A 19978-nucleotide genomic window follows, 5' to 3' on the forward strand; every position below is an offset into this window, starting at 1 on the left:
CACTTCACATCAAATGACCACCAGATCTACTACTGCGGACAAGAGGACCACAGAAGAAATGGAGTAGCCTTCATAATTAATAGTAAAGTGGCTAATGCAGTGCTTGGATACAACCCAAAAAACGACAGAATGATCTCAATTCGAATTCAGGGCAAGCCATCTAACATCACAGTGATCCAAATATACGCCCCAACCACAAATGCTGAAGAAGCTGAAGTAGAGCAGTTCTATGAGGATCTGCAGCATCTACTGGACAACACGCCTAAAAGAGATGTTATTTTCATCACAGGAGACTGGAATGCTAAGGTGGGCAGTCAAATGACACCTCGAATTACAGGTAAGTATGGCCTGGGAGAACAAAACGAAGCAGGACACAGGCTGATAGAATTTTGCCAAGACAATTCACTCTGCATAACAAACACTCTCTTCCAACAACCTAAGAGACGGCTTTATACATGGACTTCACCAGATGGACAACACTGAAATCAGATTGACTACATCCTTTGCAGCCAAAGGTGGCGGACATCTGTACAGTCGGTAAAAACAAGGCCTGGAGCTGACTGTAGTTCAGATCACGAACTTCTTCTTGCACGATTTAGGATCAGACTAAAGAGATTAGGGAAGACCCACAGATCAGCTAGATATGAGCTCACTAATATTCCTAAGGAATATGCAGTGGAGGTGAAGAATAGATTTAAGGGACTGGACTTAGTAGATAGGGTCCCGGAAGAACTCTGGACAGAAGTTGGCAGCATTGTTCAGGAGGCGGCAACAAAATACATCCCAAAGAAAGAGAAAACCAAGAAGGCAAAATGGCTGTCTGCTGAGACACTAGAAATAGCCCAAGAAAGAAGGAAAGCAAAAGGCAACAGTGATAGGGGGAGATATGCCCAATTAAATGCAAAATTCCAGAGGTTAGCCAGAAGAGATAAGGAATTATTTTTAAACAAGCAATGCGCGGAAGTGGAAGAAGACAATAGAATAGGAAGGACAAGAGACCTCTTCCAGAAAATTAGAAACATTGGAGGTAAATTCCAGGCAAAAATGGGTATGATCAAAAACAAAGATGGCAAGGACCTAACAGAAGAAGAAGAGATCAAGAAAAGGTGGCAAGAATATACAGAAAACCTGTATAGGAAGGATAACAATATCGGGGATAGCTTTGACGGTGTGGTCGGTGAGATAGAGCCAGACATCCTGAAGAGTGAGGTTGAGTGGGCCTTAAGAAGCATTGCTAATAACAAGGCAACAGGAGACAACGGCATCCCAGCTGAACTGTTCAAAATCTTGCAAGATGATGCTGTCAAGGTAATGCATGCTATATGCCAGCAAATTTGGAAAACACAAGAATGGCCATCAGACTGGAAAAAATCAACTTATATCCCCATACCAAAAAAGGGAAACACTAAAGAATGTTCAAACTATCGAACAGTGGCACTCATTTCACATGCCAGTAAGGTAATGCTCAAGATCCTGCAAGGTAGACTTCAGCAGTTCATGGAGCGAGAATTGCCAGATGTACAAGCTGGGTTTAGAAAAGGCAGAGGAACTAGAGACCAAATTGCCAATATCCGCTGGATAATGGAAAAAGCCAGGGAGTTTCAGAAAAACATCTATTTCTGTTTTATTGACTATTCTAAAGCCTTTGACTGTGTGGACCATAACAAATTGTGGCAAGTTCTTAGTGGTATGGGGATACCAAGTCATCTTGTATGCCTCCTGAAGAATCTGTATAACGACCAAGTAGCAACAGTAAGAACAGACCACGGAACAACAGACTGGTTTAAGATTGGGAAAGGAGTACGGCAGGGCTGTATACTCTCACCCTACCTATTCAACTTGTATGCAGAACACATCATGCGACAAGCTGGCCTTGAGGAATCCAAGGCTGGAGTTAAAATCTCTGGAAGAAACATTAACAATCTCAGATATGCAGATGATACCACTTTGATGGCTGAAAGTGAAGAGGAACTGAGGAGCCTTATGATGAAGGTGAAAGAAGAAAGTGCAAAAGCTGGTTTGCAGCTAAACCTCAAAAAAACCAAGATTATGGCAACCAGCTTGATTGATAACTGGCAAATAGAGGGAGAAAATGTAGAAGCAGTGAAAGACTTTGTATTCCTAGGTGCAAAGATTACTGCAGATGCTGACTGCAGTCAGGAAATCAGAAGACGCTTAATCCTTGGAAGAAGAGCAATGACAAATCTCGATAAAATAGTTAAGAGCAGAGACATCACACTGACAACAAAGGCCCGCATAGTTAAAGCAATGGTGTTCCCTGTAGTAACATATGGCTGCGAGAGCTGGACCATAAGGAAGGCTGAGAGAAGGAAGATCGATGCTTTTGAACTGTGGTGTTGGAGGAAAATTCTGAGAGTGCCTTGGACTGCAAGAAGATCCAACCAGTCCATCCTCCAGGAAATAAAGCCAGACTGCTCACTTGAGGGAATGATATTAAAGGCAAAACTGAAATACTTTGGCCACATAATGAGAAGACAGGACACCCTGGAGAAGATGCTGATGCTAGGGAGAGTGGAAGGCAAAAGGAAGAGGGGCCGACCAAGGGCAAGATGGATGGATGATATTCTAGAGGTGACGGACTCGTCCCTGGGGGAGCTGGGGGTGTTGACGACCGACAGGAAGCTCTGGCGTGGGCTGGTCCATGAAGTCACGAAGAGTCGGAAGCAACTAAACGAATAAACAACACATTATGGTGCCACCTTTTGTGGCAGACCCATACCTGTCATATCACTGTTAAGAAATTTAGTTGTTCCCTGTCAGAGACATGGTTTATCTGCACTTGAAAAAGTCTGTCTGGAGACATATTGGACGAGGCATCAAGAATTGAAATAAAGTGATGCTTTATACAGCTTCTGCCCCTTCAAAGCTCTTTGCCTGTAGCTGTCTTTACACTGCTGCTTAGTGAAGTGGAACGCACTAATGCTGCCCGCCTTCTCCCAGCTGTAACCTTCAGAAGGCAGATCTGAATGCAGTCAGCATCTAGCCCAGTGCACATAGTTTGCCTGACTGTTGACAGGCCTCAATAGGTTAGCGTTAGTTTCTAGACAGCATGAAAAATCTGTGAATTTAATGGATGCTTAATGACTGGAGTTTATTTGTTTATGATGAGATCTTGCCTTCAACGGTGTTCTGAGCAAATCCCTCCCCACCAAATGCATTATGCTTCTGTTTATGGCTAGGAATTTACACTTGCCAAAAGCAGTAATACCATTCTGATGCAGCAATCTGCTGCAAGCATGGATGCACGTGGCGTTTTCCACCCTGAAAAAATACTGTACTGTTCACTTCAGTTAAATAAAATCTCCAGGCCTGGGTCCTTTATTGCATGTGTAACTCTTCTCTTGTGGTGGTGAGTGAAGTGAAATCTCAGTTTGGTTCAGAATCGGTCAGAAACTAGGCAAAAAGTTTTTCAGAGAAAAAAAAATCTGTGAGGCCACTGAAGAAGATCATGTTTCCTCCAGCCATTCAGTGATATTAAGGGCAGAGATTGATAAACATTATTTCTGCAGTTGGGCAGAGTAAATGGTAATAAATTGCAATGGATGAACGTTATAGAGAAGTTGCAAAATATGGTTCTCTCTCCTGGTGACTGATGTCTAACAGGGATTCTTTAATGATCTGTCATTAAAAAAAACCCTAGTAAATCACTTAAAAATCATGAACTCAGGTTCTTAAATTGAGCCTTCATTTATTTAATGATGGTTCACTAGTTAAGCAGAGTAGCTCTAAAGAATTTGCATCACTGACTAAAATGTAAGTAGCTACTTTGTCTCTTTTCCCTGCACTGAATATTTCCCAGTGGAAAAGTGGACAGCTCTCATCTAATTTTCATTCATGTCGCCCCTCCCCTTCTATCCACATACTAACTTCTTCACTTAGAATATTTTCTCTACTCAGAGTCAGATCTCTATATTACATGCCTTCCTTCTAGTCAGACCTTTTCCTTATAAATTCAGAGATGCTGAACTACAGTTCCATGGCAAATGTCTGTATTAATACTAATTAATTTTAATTATCGATTCATTATCACATTCTCTTGAGCTTAGTTAGATTACAGCTGCAACAAAGCATTACTGGTTGAGTCAGGAAGCAAAGATTGCTCATACTGTTTGATACAGAGCATGTCTTGGTTCATAATTCACCAGGACAAGCATGCCTTTAATTGGAGAAGAATGGTAAGTGAAAGATTAACTGCCCAAAAGCCCAGCTCACATGATTATTAAAAAGGACAGAATCCCAAAATGAGGCCTTCACTTCTTACTAATTAACTCAAAATATTGCCTGTGTCACCACACAGTGAGAGTGAGAGGATCCAAGACACAAGGATGAAGTTCTTCTTAAAACAGTGTGTAGTGTCATGAGTGAGGATGGCGAGCAGGGGGCTCCCATCCAGGCTGTCAAGCGCATGCGTAGCACTGAGGAATTAGGCGGCCATTCAAAGAGACACAGATCAGGCCCGCCTTAGCCTCTGGGGTTTATCTGTCTGGGTTTTTCCCACGCTTCTTCAGTTTGTTAGGATTCTGTTTATGTAGCAGTAATAAACATTAGAGTACTACTCCTCGTCTCAGCGTGTGTCTCACTGTAGTTTATTTTGTTTAGGACATGTAGTTTATTTTGAAATAAGGAAAGCAGCATATCTATAAAGAATTCCTCCTCCTTCGGGGCTTTTATAAAACTTGAACATCATCATTGATTTTATGATTGTTTACCACTGAGAGTCACTTGTCTGAGATGGGCGGCCATAAAAATCGAATAAATAAATAAATAAATAAATAAATAAATAAACATACAGGTAGTCCTCAACTTATGATGGCAATTGGGACCAGAATTTCCATCACTAAGTGATGTAGTCATAAAATGTAACCGCATCACTTAGCAACAGCAATCCCTGCAGTCTTGGTTGCCCTCATTAACTGAATCCCATGGTTGTTAGGCGAGGCAACTTCCTGTGCAAGTCAGGGAGGGTGCACAGGGGTGCATGAGTGGCCAGCGTGGTGCAAGTGCAGGGGGGGCTAGGGGAGGGCATGTGGGTGGGGAAGATTTACCGTAGCGACTTGTAACCTTCCCTGCCAGCTTCCCCACTGACTTTTTGGGGAAGCCAGCAGAGTAGGTTGCAAATGGCGATCATGGGATAGCAGGGTGCTGCAACCCATCTTAAGTGCGAACCAGTTGCCAAGTGCCCAGATCATGATCACGTGACCGCACGGGTGCTGGGATGGCTGCAACTCCAAGGACCGGTCGTAATCACCATTCGTTCAGTGCCATTTGTAACTTTGAATGATCATAGTCCCTGTATACCACTATTTCCTCAGTTCTGAATATTGCTTTCCACTCTTTCCTATAAAGAACATCTGATGAAGTCTGTCGCCAAACTGAGAAGCAGAAATAACATCTTACATAAATTATGTGGGACTAGTTGGGGTTTGGCAGCAGCCACATTGCGAGTGTCTGCACTCAGCTTGGTGTATTCAGCAGCAGAGTATTGTGCCCCAGTGTGGCTTAACAGTCCACACACAAGTAGGATGGATGCACAGCTGCATGAGTCAATGTGCATCGTCAGTGGGACAATACGATATACTCCCACATACTGGCTGCCTGTTCTGAGTCATATACCACCCCTGGATGTATGACGGAAAGATGCCCTCCTTCAAGAATACCGGAAGGTTACTGATAACCCCCAGCTGCCAATATTGAGTGATGTAACCTGCCTGGAAAGAAATAGGCTGAGATCTAGACATCCAGCCATTCCAATTGCTAAATCACTTGTAGAAGATGACTTCAACATCCACAATATGTGGAAACAGAATTGGCTAGAAAATTGTCCTCCATAATGTCGAAGCTTACCCTGCATCTCAGAGGAACCATCGGGATTTGATCAGCCCCGTGCGATATGGACAACATTGAACAGAATCCACACGGGCCGTGCTGATGCCCTTTATAAGTGGGGCAAAATGACATCACCGAATTGTGACTGTGGGGCTGAGAAACAAACTATCCAACATATAGTGACAGAGTGCCAAAACAGAGCCTATAACGGAGATTTTGCCGATTTCCTGGCTGTGACAAGTGAAGCAAAAAGTTATATTTGTAATCTAGACATATGTCTATAATTTTATATTCTATATTTTGTATCTTGTATTTTATCTCCTGTGTTTTTATTCTACTGAACTGCGATGTGAATGTGCCATACGATAAATAATAAATAATCGCCTCCCAAATTCTATTCACCTCAAAGCCAATTCTGTCAACAACCAAACTCTGTCAACAAACCATTTTTTTCAGTGGTTTGTGATCTACAGAAATGATTGTTTGACATTATTAAACTTTGGACTTTACTATCACAAACTTCAGTAGCTTTAAAAGATGTGGAGAATAACATTTGTGGAGAATAACCCTATCAATGGCTACTGCTTATGCTTTGTGGGGGGGAGATTGTGCCTTCAAGTCAGCATTGAATCCTGGCAAACTGCCTGGACTTGTCCCTGTAGTTTCCTTGGCAATATTTTTGGAAGTGGCTTGCCAATGCCTTCTTCCTAGGAATGAGAAAAAATGACTGGCCCAAGGTCACTCAGATGCCTCGGTGCCTGAGGATGGACTAGAACTCTCAGTCTCTCAGTTTCTAGCCTGGTGCCTTAACCTCTACACCAAGCTGACTCTCATAAGGCTTATGTTAGCTAGCTTAAAACTTACAGTACTGGAAATTTTATGCCCCTGAATACCAGTCACTCTGTGAGTCCTATTGTTTTTGTATTCTGCTTGTGGGCATCCCAAAGGCAAAGGCCAGCTGAAATGGGATCAGAAAGCTAAATTAAATGGGCTTTTGATCTGATCTATCTCAGCATTTCACATGCCCTTTGCAAGTCAGAACAAATTTCAACAGAATTAATAAATGTGCTATCACTGCAGATAAGCAGTAGTTGAAGACAGCTCTCACATTGCATGTAAATCAAGATGTACATCACAAGGAGGGAAGGGAAAGGAACCTCCATTTTGGAAAGATGAAATCTTTTCAGTTAAATGAAGAATATAATTGGCAGCAATTTTGCTGAAAATAGTAAAGGTAATCTAGCTCTTCTTGCAGGCACAGAGGTTCTCACATGCAAACAAATCTGCTAATGCTTGCAAGCAATGGATTCCTTGCAATGATAGAACAGTTTCAAGTACAATAGCAGATAAGATGGAACAGGCTGCACAGCTTCAGAGGCTTGATTGTGATATTCTATCAGACTGAAAATTGAATTTATAAACTAAGAGGCTTGAATAGAAAGAGCACTAAATGTAGACAGATTTGCTGGTGAGGCTATTGGAAAGGCAACCCTGTTCTAGAATTTAGGCCAAGTTCATCTTTTTGCCTTGGTGTCCCATCCGAGATCAAACAGCCCTGGGATAATTTGTTAGAATCCTGAGAAACTTTCTAGGACAGGTTAGATTTGATTAGTTGCCAATAAAAAGGGCAGGTAAAATATACATTGGGCTTTCTTTAAAAGATACACTTCACACTTAACTTCTTCTGATAGACTTACAGATCAAGCTCCCTTTTTTTCTGGTTGCAGCTTAATGCAACTGCATTATGAGACAGCTTATGAGATAGATAAATATACCCAAATGGTGGTGCTGTCATATCACCACTGTGCAGGCAAGATGTCTCATTTGCAAAGGTAATGTTTGAACTACAGCATCATTCTGGTGATTCACAGAATCCCTTGTATTGCATAATACAGCCAAAAAGGATTGTGCTCAAATTGACTATTATTTGTGAATGCAATTACAACTCTAAGTAGAATAAGGCAATTTGTAAATGAGCTATATTGTATGTAATAATTCAAGAGTGATGGAGGGCAAATGCAGGAAGGATATCTTGTTATGTAAGCCAGAGACCTGACTCAAAAGCTAAAGCCAGAATCTGATGGTAACAAGGAAGGATATAAAAAACCCAGCTTTGGGCAGAACAGTACAAGTCCAAATAAGCCTCCCTCTTCTGTCCTCATGTTATTGTGTCCAAGGAAGCTATAGAGAGAAAAACTAAAATATGCTGCAAAGATATATGGTTTTCTATTCCTTTTGTTGAAAAATAGGCAGGAATCTTGTAAATATTACTACAAAGAACACAGTATTTTTATGAGCAATTAAACCAATTGTACTCTTACACTTGCAAGTGAACAGAGCAAAAGTCTCAATTGATTAGAGAGAGCAATATGGAATAAGATCTTGTATACCACCAGGTGTTTTAAGAGCATAAAAGAGGCTTGTTAGCAGCCTGAAAGCAACTTCTTAAACTCCAGCTGCAGGACTGTCTGCAGCTGGAGTTCCAGAAGTTGCTTTCAGGCTGCTAACAAGCCTCTTTTATGCTCTTAAAACACCTGGTAGTATTCATCCATTTTGACGATTAATTTGAAAGTGATACAAGTTTTTAAGTTATTTATTAATATTTATAGACCACCCAGTCCCAGCTGACTCTACCTGAGAGGATGATACTAGTTGGTGGTGCATGGATCCAATGCAGGATTGCTCAGGGCTGTTCCCTATCTTGTTTAATGTCTACATGAAATCACTAATGGAGGTCATCTGTTGACTGGGGTGGGATTCACTAATATATGTATAGTAGATGACACCCAGTTGTACATTACTATACTGAGCTAAGCTGGAGATGTCCTGAATGCCCTGAAGAGGTGCCTGGAAGCTGTGAGAATCTGGATGGGGTGCGACAAGTTCAGATTTCAAGATGAAACTGCTGTTCATCAACAAGGAACTGTGGCACCAAACAGCAATGGTTCTTGTTGTCACTCTCCCCCCAACGAGTTGGTCTGTGACTTGTGAATGTTTCTGGATTTATGACTACTGCTTAAATAGTACATGAAAGTCACAGCTGGGGGAAAAACTTTACCCAGCTTCAATAGTGTACCAGCTATGGCCATACATGGACTAGGATGCCCTGACAACAGTGACTTACATCTTAATAACCACTTGGCTGAACTAATGCAACATACATGGGATTGCCTTTGGAGGTGACCCAGAAGCTTCAAGGCTCAATTAAAACTCCTGGTTATTACCTTTAAAACCCTACATCAGGCAATACCTTGCCAGAATCGAAACTGCCCACCTGGTTCAGTTGTCATGGGGAGTCTTGTGAGAGTCTTCTACCTTTCTGAGGAGCATAGGTCATGAACATGGCAGCAGACCTTCTCAATAGTAGACTCCAGTTTGGTTGACTACTCCTGGTGATAAATGCATCTCACACCCCCGTGGCATTTTATTGGCAGGTTAAAAAGATCTTATCCCATTATGTCCCTTGTCATGATGATTTTTAATAGCAATGTTAATATAGTGGTGGTGGTGTTAATTGTACTGTTTATTCTTTTGTTCATCACCCAGAAGGGGCAGAACCACCACTCCCTTCCCTGGCAAGGGGCCAGGAGGATACCATGGTCAGTGGCATTGAATGCTACTGAGAGGCACCAAGAGGAATGCATTCCCCCGTCTATGTCCTGACAAAGGTCTCTCACCAGCTTCTAGTCTGAAATTTGGCACGTGTGCTCTTGCCTCAAGGATAACCAGTTCTTATATTTCCCAGCACTAAGTGAAACTCTCACAGTTTCTTGCTTAGCTGCATGTCCCGATGAACTGTGCTTTTATTTTCAGCTCCTTGTTTGATTGCTCTATCTGAGGCCATACCAAGTGAAAATGGTGACTGCAGCAGGTCTGCCTTGTTCTTTGGCAACCTGTCCCCCTTATTAGAGCAATCTCCCTGTTCATCCTCAGTGTGCAGTTCTGTCACATTGAGGGTAGAAGGGATCTTGGTGTAACACTACAGAGAAGGCTTTCATTGCCATCCTCAGCTTTTGTTGTCCTTCTCAATGTTGTTGCCACAGGTCTTTTCCTTTCTCCAGTGAGCTGTTTTAGTGGTAACCCCCATGGATCCATTCTACATCAACTTGAGGGAGGGCTGTTTGTTTACCAATAGTTTATTTTTTAGGGAACCCCATATTATGCACTTCAATTAGAAATTATTGGAAACAATTCCATCGTTTTTGCCAGCCACAGAATTGAGACCTCAGGTTCCTCCATCCTATGAATTGCTCCACAAATTACATACTGCACAATATGCTTTGAATTGGCCATTAATTCTGCCTATTACTTTGTCAACCTCTGCAACATTTATTTGAATAGAAGCATGGTCTTTAGCACCAATTATCTGATTGCTAGCAGAACATTTGCAAGCGCATAGAGATTTACAATTTCCTCAGCATCATTCTGCATTCTGCTTTTGTTACTTGCCTCAAATGGGATGCAGTTCCTCATATGCCACAAGCCCAGGCTGGATAGGTTCTATGGTACTCAAAGGAGGCTCAGTATAGCTTCCATGCATGGGCAAAAGTAAGATCAGAACCAGTTCAGCTCATTTCCTCTGTGCCCAAACCTCCTTTCCAATCATTTCTCCACCTATGTCTTTCTCCATCTTCCTCCAGTCTTCTTTATCCTTTTCTCATTACTGTAGCCTTTCCCCTCAACTGCACAACATCCAAACCATCTTCTTTTCCTCCATTTCTACTTTCACTTTCACCTTCTCAATCTTTCTAATACTTTCAGTAATATTCTCTTATCTCGCCCCTTCCCAATCTGCTACCCCACTCCTCAAAAAAAATAAAGCATACCTAACAATTTCTCACCAACTAATCTGGACATAAAAAGAACTTGCTAAATTGGCATTATCTTAAAAAAAGTTTAACTTGTTACTGTTAGTTTTATTGTTTATAATTATATAATTTGCCATTTTAAAACTGATTTTGTATTGTATATTTATATTACCTATTGTAATTATGTTGCAATGGTTAAGGTGCTGGCCTAGACACCAGGAGACTGAGAGTTCTAGTCCCGCCTTAGGCATGAAAGCCGGCTGGGTGACCTGGGGCCAGTCACTCTCTCTCTCAGTCCAACTCACCTCACAGGGTTGCTGTTGTGGGGAAAATAGGAGGCAGGAGTATTAGGTATGTTTGCTGCCTTGAGTTAACATACGTGTGTGTGTGTGTGTGTGTAGGATAAAAATATAACAACAACAACAATGATGCACTGACCATGATAAGAATCCTATATGTCCCTTAAGGCAATATCTAAATTATAATTGGGCTCTGGATCCAACCAAGATGGAGCAGGAAAATTCAGAATAGAGTTCATTTAGCCAGAGTGTAGTAGAGACGTATGAACAGGCTCTTTTCCAGCTGCAGACTCCATTAAGTTGTTACCAATCTGTTTTTCTGGAATTCCACTATGTTGCAAAGAATGTACCATTTTGCCATTCTCATAAAATACTATTATGCAGAAGGGAAGTATTTAATTTAGTGACTGGCATCAACCCTCACATCAGAGCAATCCTTGTAACTGTAACCACTACAGCATCTGGAAAGTGGTGGTAGATCTTAAAACTACATCTGTCTCTCAACTTCTGTCATAAACTTCAATTAATTGTTGCCTAACCTCCCATCCTGAATGGTTATGCAATAATGCCTTCCAAATCACATTAGCTAGCTGGCACTGCTGAGAGATGGATTTATTTTCTGGAAAAGGCCACTGAGTTAATCCCATGTACTTCCATTTCAGCCCTCAACAATCTGCTCCTCTGCATATAGAAACAGCATAATCATTTATGAAAACCCTTGCCTTTGCAAAAAACTCACTCAATATATTTGCCTGAATTTTGGCATTGGTGGGTTCTGCAATTATCACTGAAAATTTTATCATATTCTGCTTCAAAACAATAAATTTACACAAAACATAAAAACTTCTAAAAACTTATGGGATAGCAAATTTCTACCTATTCTGGTGAGAACAAGTAAACAGCTATTTGTATTTATTCCATGCTAGACTATGGAGAATTAAATACTTCATTTATTCTGGATGCCAACAGTAAATTAAGTGGGACTATTTTGGGAGTAACCGAGCTCTAGATTGATGCACAAGGTGTCTTCTACACATTCTGAACACCCACACACAGAAAAATGTGAGTAAGTGAGCCCTGATGTTTTGGGATGATGGGTGGAAGGGTTAAATCAGTGTTTCTTCGCTGAAGTCTGCACATCATAAAGTTGGCAAAGTTGAGAAACACTGGGTTAGATAAATGTCATTGGGAGAAAGGTAGCTGACAGATTGCTTTGGAAAACCTTTCAAGGAAGGTTTTTAAAAAGCAGTTGTAAACATGATAAATATTGATTGCATGTTATTCTTGCATGAAAATGTAATAAAAAGGGCTGTTTGCCAGTCAAACAAAGGATCCAGCAGACATTAAGATTCCTCCAATGACTTAATCCAGCTCAGACAGACTTACGTAGCAAAGATTCAAGTTCACCTCCTGGTGTCTCCATGAACCTATCTGTGTAGTGTCATGCTTCCCGATCAAACGTTCCCAGAATACCTGATCAAACTTGCATGCACGAATAGAATCAACACGTGTCAAACCTTGCAAATTGCTGGAAGTGGGAGGGGCACGAACCAGGAGTGTGAAACCATCTTGTTTGGACTATCTCTGGCATTCAAGGTCAGACTGCCGAGAGCTGTTGGAGAAATCTGCACGGAGCTGAACAAACTAGCACGGGAAAGGGGGGCTGAATACTGAAAGTGGAGGGGTTGGTTTCATTGGACTGTTTAACCTGGGGAAGGTGCGGGAATTTCTATTTGCAACTTTTTCACTGTACTGCATGCTACACTCCATTAAAGAGATTTCTACTTTAACCACGTATGAATCAAATTTAATGGGAAGCTGAGTAGGGCAGTCATCACAGTAGTTTTCTTAGAAACAAGCAGTTTGCCACTACTGCTTTCTGGGGTGCTTTTTCAACTTTCCAGTTTAGCCTATACTGTAGCTCTGAAATTTCCTGGTTTTTAAGTATTAACCAGGGCTGACACTGCTTAGCTTAGGTTTGTTAGGAATTGCCACCTGCTAAGGCTACAAACCCTTTGAAAGAAACAATGGGAGCCAGTACAGGTTTTGGTGAGACTGCAAAATAATTAGTCAAAAATAAAAATAGCTCCTATTTTTGCTCAGAAAGTAAACTTCAGAGCAAAGCATAATAAGAATTTTTCTAATCAAATGAGAAGCTTTCATAACCAAAAAGTATGAATTTCCACAGGTAACATGAAACTTCCGTATGGGCTCTACACATTTGAGAACTTCCTGAATATATAGCTGATCCTACACACACGCAGTTTGCACATACAGATTGCTGAATGAACAATAAGTCAAGGAGACAGCCTCCTATTGCTGTCCTCTATCAGTACTTCTCAAACTCTGCAACTTTAAGGCATGTGGACTTCAACTCCCAGAATTCCCCAGCCAGTCTATTCAACTTTCCATGTAAGCAGCTGAAATTAAAGTAGCACAAATCAGTTTGTTTTCACTTATAAAACTGCCAGCAACTTTGACCCACACCAATACTGTGTTCAGCTTTGTTTTGATTCTCAAGCAGATGTACATAACTGCCTACATAACAACCAATGTCCATGTGACCAATTAGGAGATACAGTATCCATGGAAATGTATTTTATTCTGAGTGTATTACAAATTAGGTATCAAAACAATTGTGGTAGCAAATAAATATAGTTGCAGAAAACTGATAAAAACATCAACATCTCCATTATAATGAGATGTTATTATGCTAAAAATAACATTAAGAGCAGTGTGAAGGTGGATACAATTATCCAGAAAGGTGGTGTACTTAAGTAGAGCCTAGGCAGTGCAAGGGAGGTTGGTCTCGTCCAACTATGAATCTGCGATAGACGCACAATAGGGGCCAGAAAAGAAGGCACACCAAGTGGAACAATGGCAGTTCCTTTTCTGGATTATTGATCTTGGGCCAAACACTCAACAAAAGTCACTAACGATATTCCATAGTTTAAAAAGAGTTAATACAATTTCTCCCTTTAAATAAATCAAGGAAGAGAAATGCTGAGACAGTCTTCCTCAACACAGTATTCTCCAGATGTGTTGAGACTACACTTTAGAGAAATCCCAGTGAACATATCTGGAGAGTACCAGGTTTGAGGAGGATGCAGGAGAAGCTGCTTCTTGTGGCAAGTCTATGGTGCTTTTCTAGGCAGTGCTAATTAAATGTCAGTGACAGCATTTATCAGTAGTAAAGTAGTCATACATCCTGTAATAGGTATCTAATCAACATCCCTGAAAATATACAAATTGCCTTTGTTAGGAGCATCACATTTCATTTGCAGGGAAGTGAATTGAAAATGACAGTTGTTGGCGAACATTTTCATGAAGTGCATACACAGGACAGCAATGGAAATCAGGTATTTCATTTTGGTCTAGGTGGCTTAATCATTTCCCAGTTTTGCATTTTGGCACTAATTCAGTACAAAAGTTTGTGAAGTCTTTTGCTGAGAAAAGTTCAACCTGCATATGATAATGGGCAAGCTGTGCATGAGTCAGCACAACTAGCCATCAATTGACAATAGGTCCAAGCATGGGCATAGGATTATTTCACATCTGGGATTCTGTATGATGACCCACTGGTGGAACTAGATACAACTTCTTGAGATAAATTGGAGCTGGATAACAGAATAACTGGTTGTGTTGTTTTACATAAAGTAGCTTTCTGGTTAAATCACATACATTATTTTGAAGGGGTTAACATATATTCTCTGAAAAAGTGGAGAAGAAAACAGTGATAGCTTCTGCTCCAGTTAGTACACATTTAAAAGAATCTGAAAGTTATTCATGGCTGGGGTTAGCTATTCCCCAATAATAGCAACTTCTGAGGAGGCACAATTTACAGAGTTATATTATTATAGTAATATTATTATTACTTATCATGAGCATGAAGTGGGAAAGCAAGTCAATTTGCAAAGCTGTAAAAAAAAACCTAATTACTTTTGGTCAGGTTGTAAATTGGGCAAATTCATCATTTGTGTATTTTGTGATCAAAGAAAAAGCATATGCTGTATATAAGGTGCTTAATTTGAAAGTGAGTTGAGTTTTGATTCATTCTCAGTTAATCAGCACAGGAACATAAGAGGTGAGGTTGGCCCCCACTCTTCTGGCCTTCAGGAAGAGCTTTAAGACCTGACTCTGCCAACTAGCTTGGGGATCCAATAGTTGTATGCAGCCCTGGGAGTGGTTGGTGGCTTAAGATGCTCTCTCTGCCTTTTAGTTTCCCTCTTTTATCTTCTATTTTTTGTACTTTCTATTTTTATAATGGTTTTATAATTTTTATTTGTAAGCCACCCAGAGTCACTTTTATAATGAGATGGGCATTGTATAAAAAGAAGAGGAGAAAGAGGAAGAAGACCAATATTTCCTTATTAACGAAACATCACAGCCCACTCATCAATATCTAGTAGCATGAAATAATGCTTAGCTCATACAATTTGCTATTCCATAATTGGTTTGCTTTACTTTAGGTTAAATATCAATGCCAAAACCAATCACTGGGGTTTGGTAACCATCATTTATAACTCATGTTATGAAACAAGTGTGGTTTATTTAACTGTTGCTTAGCCTGATGTATAAATAGAATCCAGTAGTAATAATCAGACAAAACTAACATATTTAAACATGAAAGCCATAAAACAAGGATAAAAAACAAATGCAGAAGTTATTATTTTTCTGTTTATGTAAATCATTTTTATCCTACCTTACTATAAAGGTCACTGACAAAATGAAACAAGTAAGAACATTCTAATAATTTATCATAAGAGCCTGCCAAACTATAGCATAGTTAGAAGCAATACATAATGGAGCAACTAGGAGCTAGATTCACAAAACAGTTGAATGCAATGATTTCTCCTAAAGACCTGAGAGTATACATTTAATAGACTCAAAATGATTTCTCAGAACTTAATGCCCTAAACAACTGGCATTTGATATTCTATAATGATCTTAGATTTCCTCTTTATATTGGGGGGAAAAATGGACATGCCTTTAACTAAATTATTATGAAACCTGATTTTACAGTATATATTGTCAGACCTTCGAGGTAGGCCAGGTCAGGAAATAGACACAAGACATACTAGAACTCTATTTTATTGATACCGGCTTTAGTAACAGAAACTTGAAAGCCTGACAATGTTTTATTCTTTTCCTGGACTAAGCTCATATTTTACTAATAGTCACTGCATCTTTCTCCAAGGTCATCCCTGTACCCTTTATGTATCCAGATATAATTCTATATATCTACATATTCAGTAAATAACCTTGCAGAGTTGAAATACAATTAGTTTATTTCATTTAAACAATCTCTATGGCCCTCCATGTCACTACTTTGACTCTGGGCAGCTAATAGTAAATAAAACCAAAAGACAACAACAATCCACATAATCAGAAAGAATTACAGCCACAGGCAATATACAATGCACCAGAAGTCCAATAACTGCCTTCTGTCTTACAAGTCAGTACAAAACAGCCAAGCAGCAAAACCAAACAGGGCTCACCTAACATCTGGTCCCAGTGCTTGGTGGGCCACAGGGTCATTGCCATCCAGATCTCAGGGGGATGCTGTTCCAAATGGAGGGCCATGCAAACAAGAAGTCATGTCTCCTGGATCCCACAAGATGGCACTGCTTAATAGAAGGGACCCAGAGCATGGCTACCCTGTCAGATTTGGTAGAGTAAGCAAAAATAGTTGGAGACAGGAGGTTTATAGGCAATAACCTATGAGAAACTTACTGCGAGGTGATGTTACATGAGCACATTGTGACATGCCCAAAATGCCTGTGCTGCCCCAGTTGCAGCTTCCAAATGCTCTTCAAGGGTAGTCCTGTGTACAATGCATTACAGTAGTCCAAACAGGAGGTGACTAAGGCACAACTGACTCTGAGTAGGACCTCCTGATCCAAAAATGGGCATTTTGTCACTTTTATCATCACAAGCCTTAAGAAAGGCTCTTACCCTTGCTGGATCAAGTTCACCATTTGTTTTCTTCCAGCAGCATTATAAATGTGTTACTTATGCCACTTCTCCACCTGGAGTTCTCTGAAAACCAGGGTGCTCACTGGGATCCAAGCTGTCAACCTTTCATTCCACACAGCAAGTAAGGCCTTGGTCAAACCATTGACCAGAGCCTCAGGGACAACCCCAAGTTCCCTCTGAAACCCAATAAAATCCATCAAGTGCCTGGGGCAGACCGATCAAATTGGTCTTACCTCCCTGCAGCAAGGTGGAGCCACTGGGAACTCCAAGGCTAACAGGAAATGATCTTACATGACAGGGATTAATGGCAACATTCTCCAATTCCAGATCATCTTACCATTGCCCTGAGATAAAAAAAACAAAACAAAACAGGTCTAATGTGTGACACCCACTGAGATTTGTGTTAGGTCCACAGTTAGCATAGTGGCCATGAACCCCCGAGCCAAGGAAGGAAGTCCTGCAATATCATAAGCTTGGGGAATCCCACCACCAACCCATGCATAGCTTGCTCAATTTTAAATTTAGTAATAATGTGTTTTTCAAAGCAGTCATGGAGGTAGAAAATGGAGAAAAAGAAATGTGATGTTAAGGTGTCTATTTAAACATTTTTAAGACAACTGTACATCAGGTTAACATATGTTTAAATATGAGAACTGACTACCCCATCACAGCTCATTTCCCATTAGGCTTCAGGTGGGAAGGGTCATTTAAAGGATCTTTCAGAAAATTTTCCTTAATAGCCAAGGGTAATATTTTTTTAAAAACCTTTGGACTAAAAGAACACAATAGCTTATTGAGTACTAAGTAGGAAGTAAGCTTGCTACTACAGGGAAACATGTATTAAACTGTATTAAACATTACCAAAAGTACAATTTAACTCAAAATGTATTAGGCTCTCTCTCTAGGCATATGGTTGATTTGCTGGATCATGGAGAAAGCAAGAGAATTCCAGAAAAACATCTACAGCACTTCTGCTTCATTGACTATGCTAAAGCCTTTGATGGTGTGGATCACAACAAACTGTGGCAAATTCTTAAAGAGATAGGAGTACCAGACCACCTTACCTGTCTCCTGAGAAACCTGTATGCAGTTCAGGAAGCAACAGTTAGAACCGGACATGGAACAACCGATTGGTTCAAAATTGGGAAAGGAGTACGACAAGGCTGTATTTTGTCACCCTGCTTATTTAACTTATATGCAGACTACATCATGAGAAATGCCGGGCTGGATGAATCACAAGCCAGAATTAAGATTGCTGGGAGAAATATCAACAACCTCAGATATGCGGACAATACCACCCTAATGGCAGAAAGTGAAGAGGAACTAAAGACCCTCTTGATGAGGCTAAAAGAGGAGAGTGCAAAAGCTGGCTTGAAACTCAACATTAAAAAAACTTAAGATCATGGCATCTAGTCCTATCACTTCCTGGCAAATAGAAGGGGAAGAAATGGAAACAGTGGCAGATTTTATTTTCTTGGGCTCCAAGATCACCACAGACAGTGACTGCAGCCATGAAATTAAAAGACACTTGCTCCTTGGGAGGAAAGCTATGGCAAACCTAGACAGCATATTAAAAAGCAGAGACATCACCTTGCTGACAAAGGTCCGTATAATCAAAGCTATGGTTTTCCCAGTAGTGATGTATGGCTGTAAGAGTTGGACTATAAGGGAAGGCTGAGCACTGAAGAATTGATGCTTTTGAACTGTGGTGCTGGAGAAGACTCTTGAGAGTCCCTTGGACTGCAATGAGGTCAAATCAGTCAATCCTACAGGAAATCAACCCTGGCTGCTCATTGGAAGGACAGATACTGAAGCTGAAGCTCAAATGCTTTGGCCACCTAATGCAAAGAGAGGACTCACTGACTGAAGGCAAAAGGAGAAGGGGATGGCAGAGGATGAGATGGTTAGATAGCATCACCAATGCAGTGAACATGAATTTGAGCAAACTCTGGGAGACAGTGGAGGACAGGAAGGCCTGGTGTGCTATGGTCCATAGGGTCACAAAGGGTCGGACATGACAAGGCATATGGTGCATCAATTATCACCATGTACATTTAAAGCTGAAATACCTGCCATGTTACCCATATTCTTTTGATAGCATGTTTGAACTGCTACTTGTATTTTGAAGGAACAAATGGTGACTAAATAACATGTTCCTCATTCAGATCTGGACTTTTACAAGTTTCCCATCAAAAATCTCATGTCTAGCTGCTATTTGCCTCAGAAGATATTTCAAACCATTGCTCAGTGTGGTTGATTTTCATCCAGAATGAATACAGTAATACTTAATTTGACCCCTAGGTTCCCCAATGGCTTCATTTCCCATTCATTGGAAATGAACATAAAAATGGCTTTCCGCTTTCTTTTAAAGAGCTTCTGGGAAAGAACTGGCCATATTGTGTATGGACTGTGTATCCCATGAGATCTGGATGTCAGTGATTAAAAAGCCATGTGACAAACAGGAATAGGGTTGGTGTCTTGCTGGCCATAACTGTGTACATGGTTCTATCAGGATGGATCACATTCTTTTGGCTCTTTCATATCCAGGGTTTTTCTACATGTGATCTTAACTGGGTTCCCTGCTAATGCTTCTGCTGACTATACAGATATGTTGGATTCAATCTGGAGTCTGAGCTGTACTTAGGGAAAAATTGCACAATTAGTTTACTGTGCTTGGATACTACAGATTATCTCTGTATTTAAGCAACAATGGCCCATACCACCACTATAAGTTTTATAGCTGAACCATTCTGGTTTAGCTGCTTCTGTTTTGATCCCAGTGATAAAAGGATTCTAAAATGGAAAGACATTTTAACACACCAGAACAAGTCAGTCTAATATCATTTATTTGGGAAACAGGGGAACAGAGACTGATATGACTGTCATTATATTGAGGATTTTTGCATGGAAGAGGTGTCTTACAAGTGACTTTTCTTCTGCAAGCCCTCCTTCTAGTGAAGATTTGGTCTTAGGGTCTCATGTGAAGTAAGAAGAAGAGAGTGACAGGAGGTGTCACAGAGGAAAAGCAGCTTTTAGGTAGAATGGATA

At 40.6% G+C, this 19978-nt stretch overlaps 1 protein-coding gene and 1 pseudogene across 1 annotated transcript in view; both read right to left on the reverse strand.

Moving 5' to 3' along the window:
- KCNH1 (potassium voltage-gated channel subfamily H member 1) overlaps window positions 1–19978 on the reverse strand; it is a 239199-nt gene that overhangs the window by 45318 nt on the left and 173903 nt on the right. The window lies entirely within an intron of this gene.
- Window positions 10019–10278, reverse strand: LOC134487932 (small ribosomal subunit protein eS21-like; annotated as a pseudogene).

This window comes from Candoia aspera, chromosome 1 (genome assembly GCF_035149785.1).
Source record: "Candoia aspera isolate rCanAsp1 chromosome 1, rCanAsp1.hap2, whole genome shotgun sequence".
NCBI lineage: Eukaryota > Metazoa > Chordata > Lepidosauria > Squamata > Boidae > Candoia > Candoia aspera.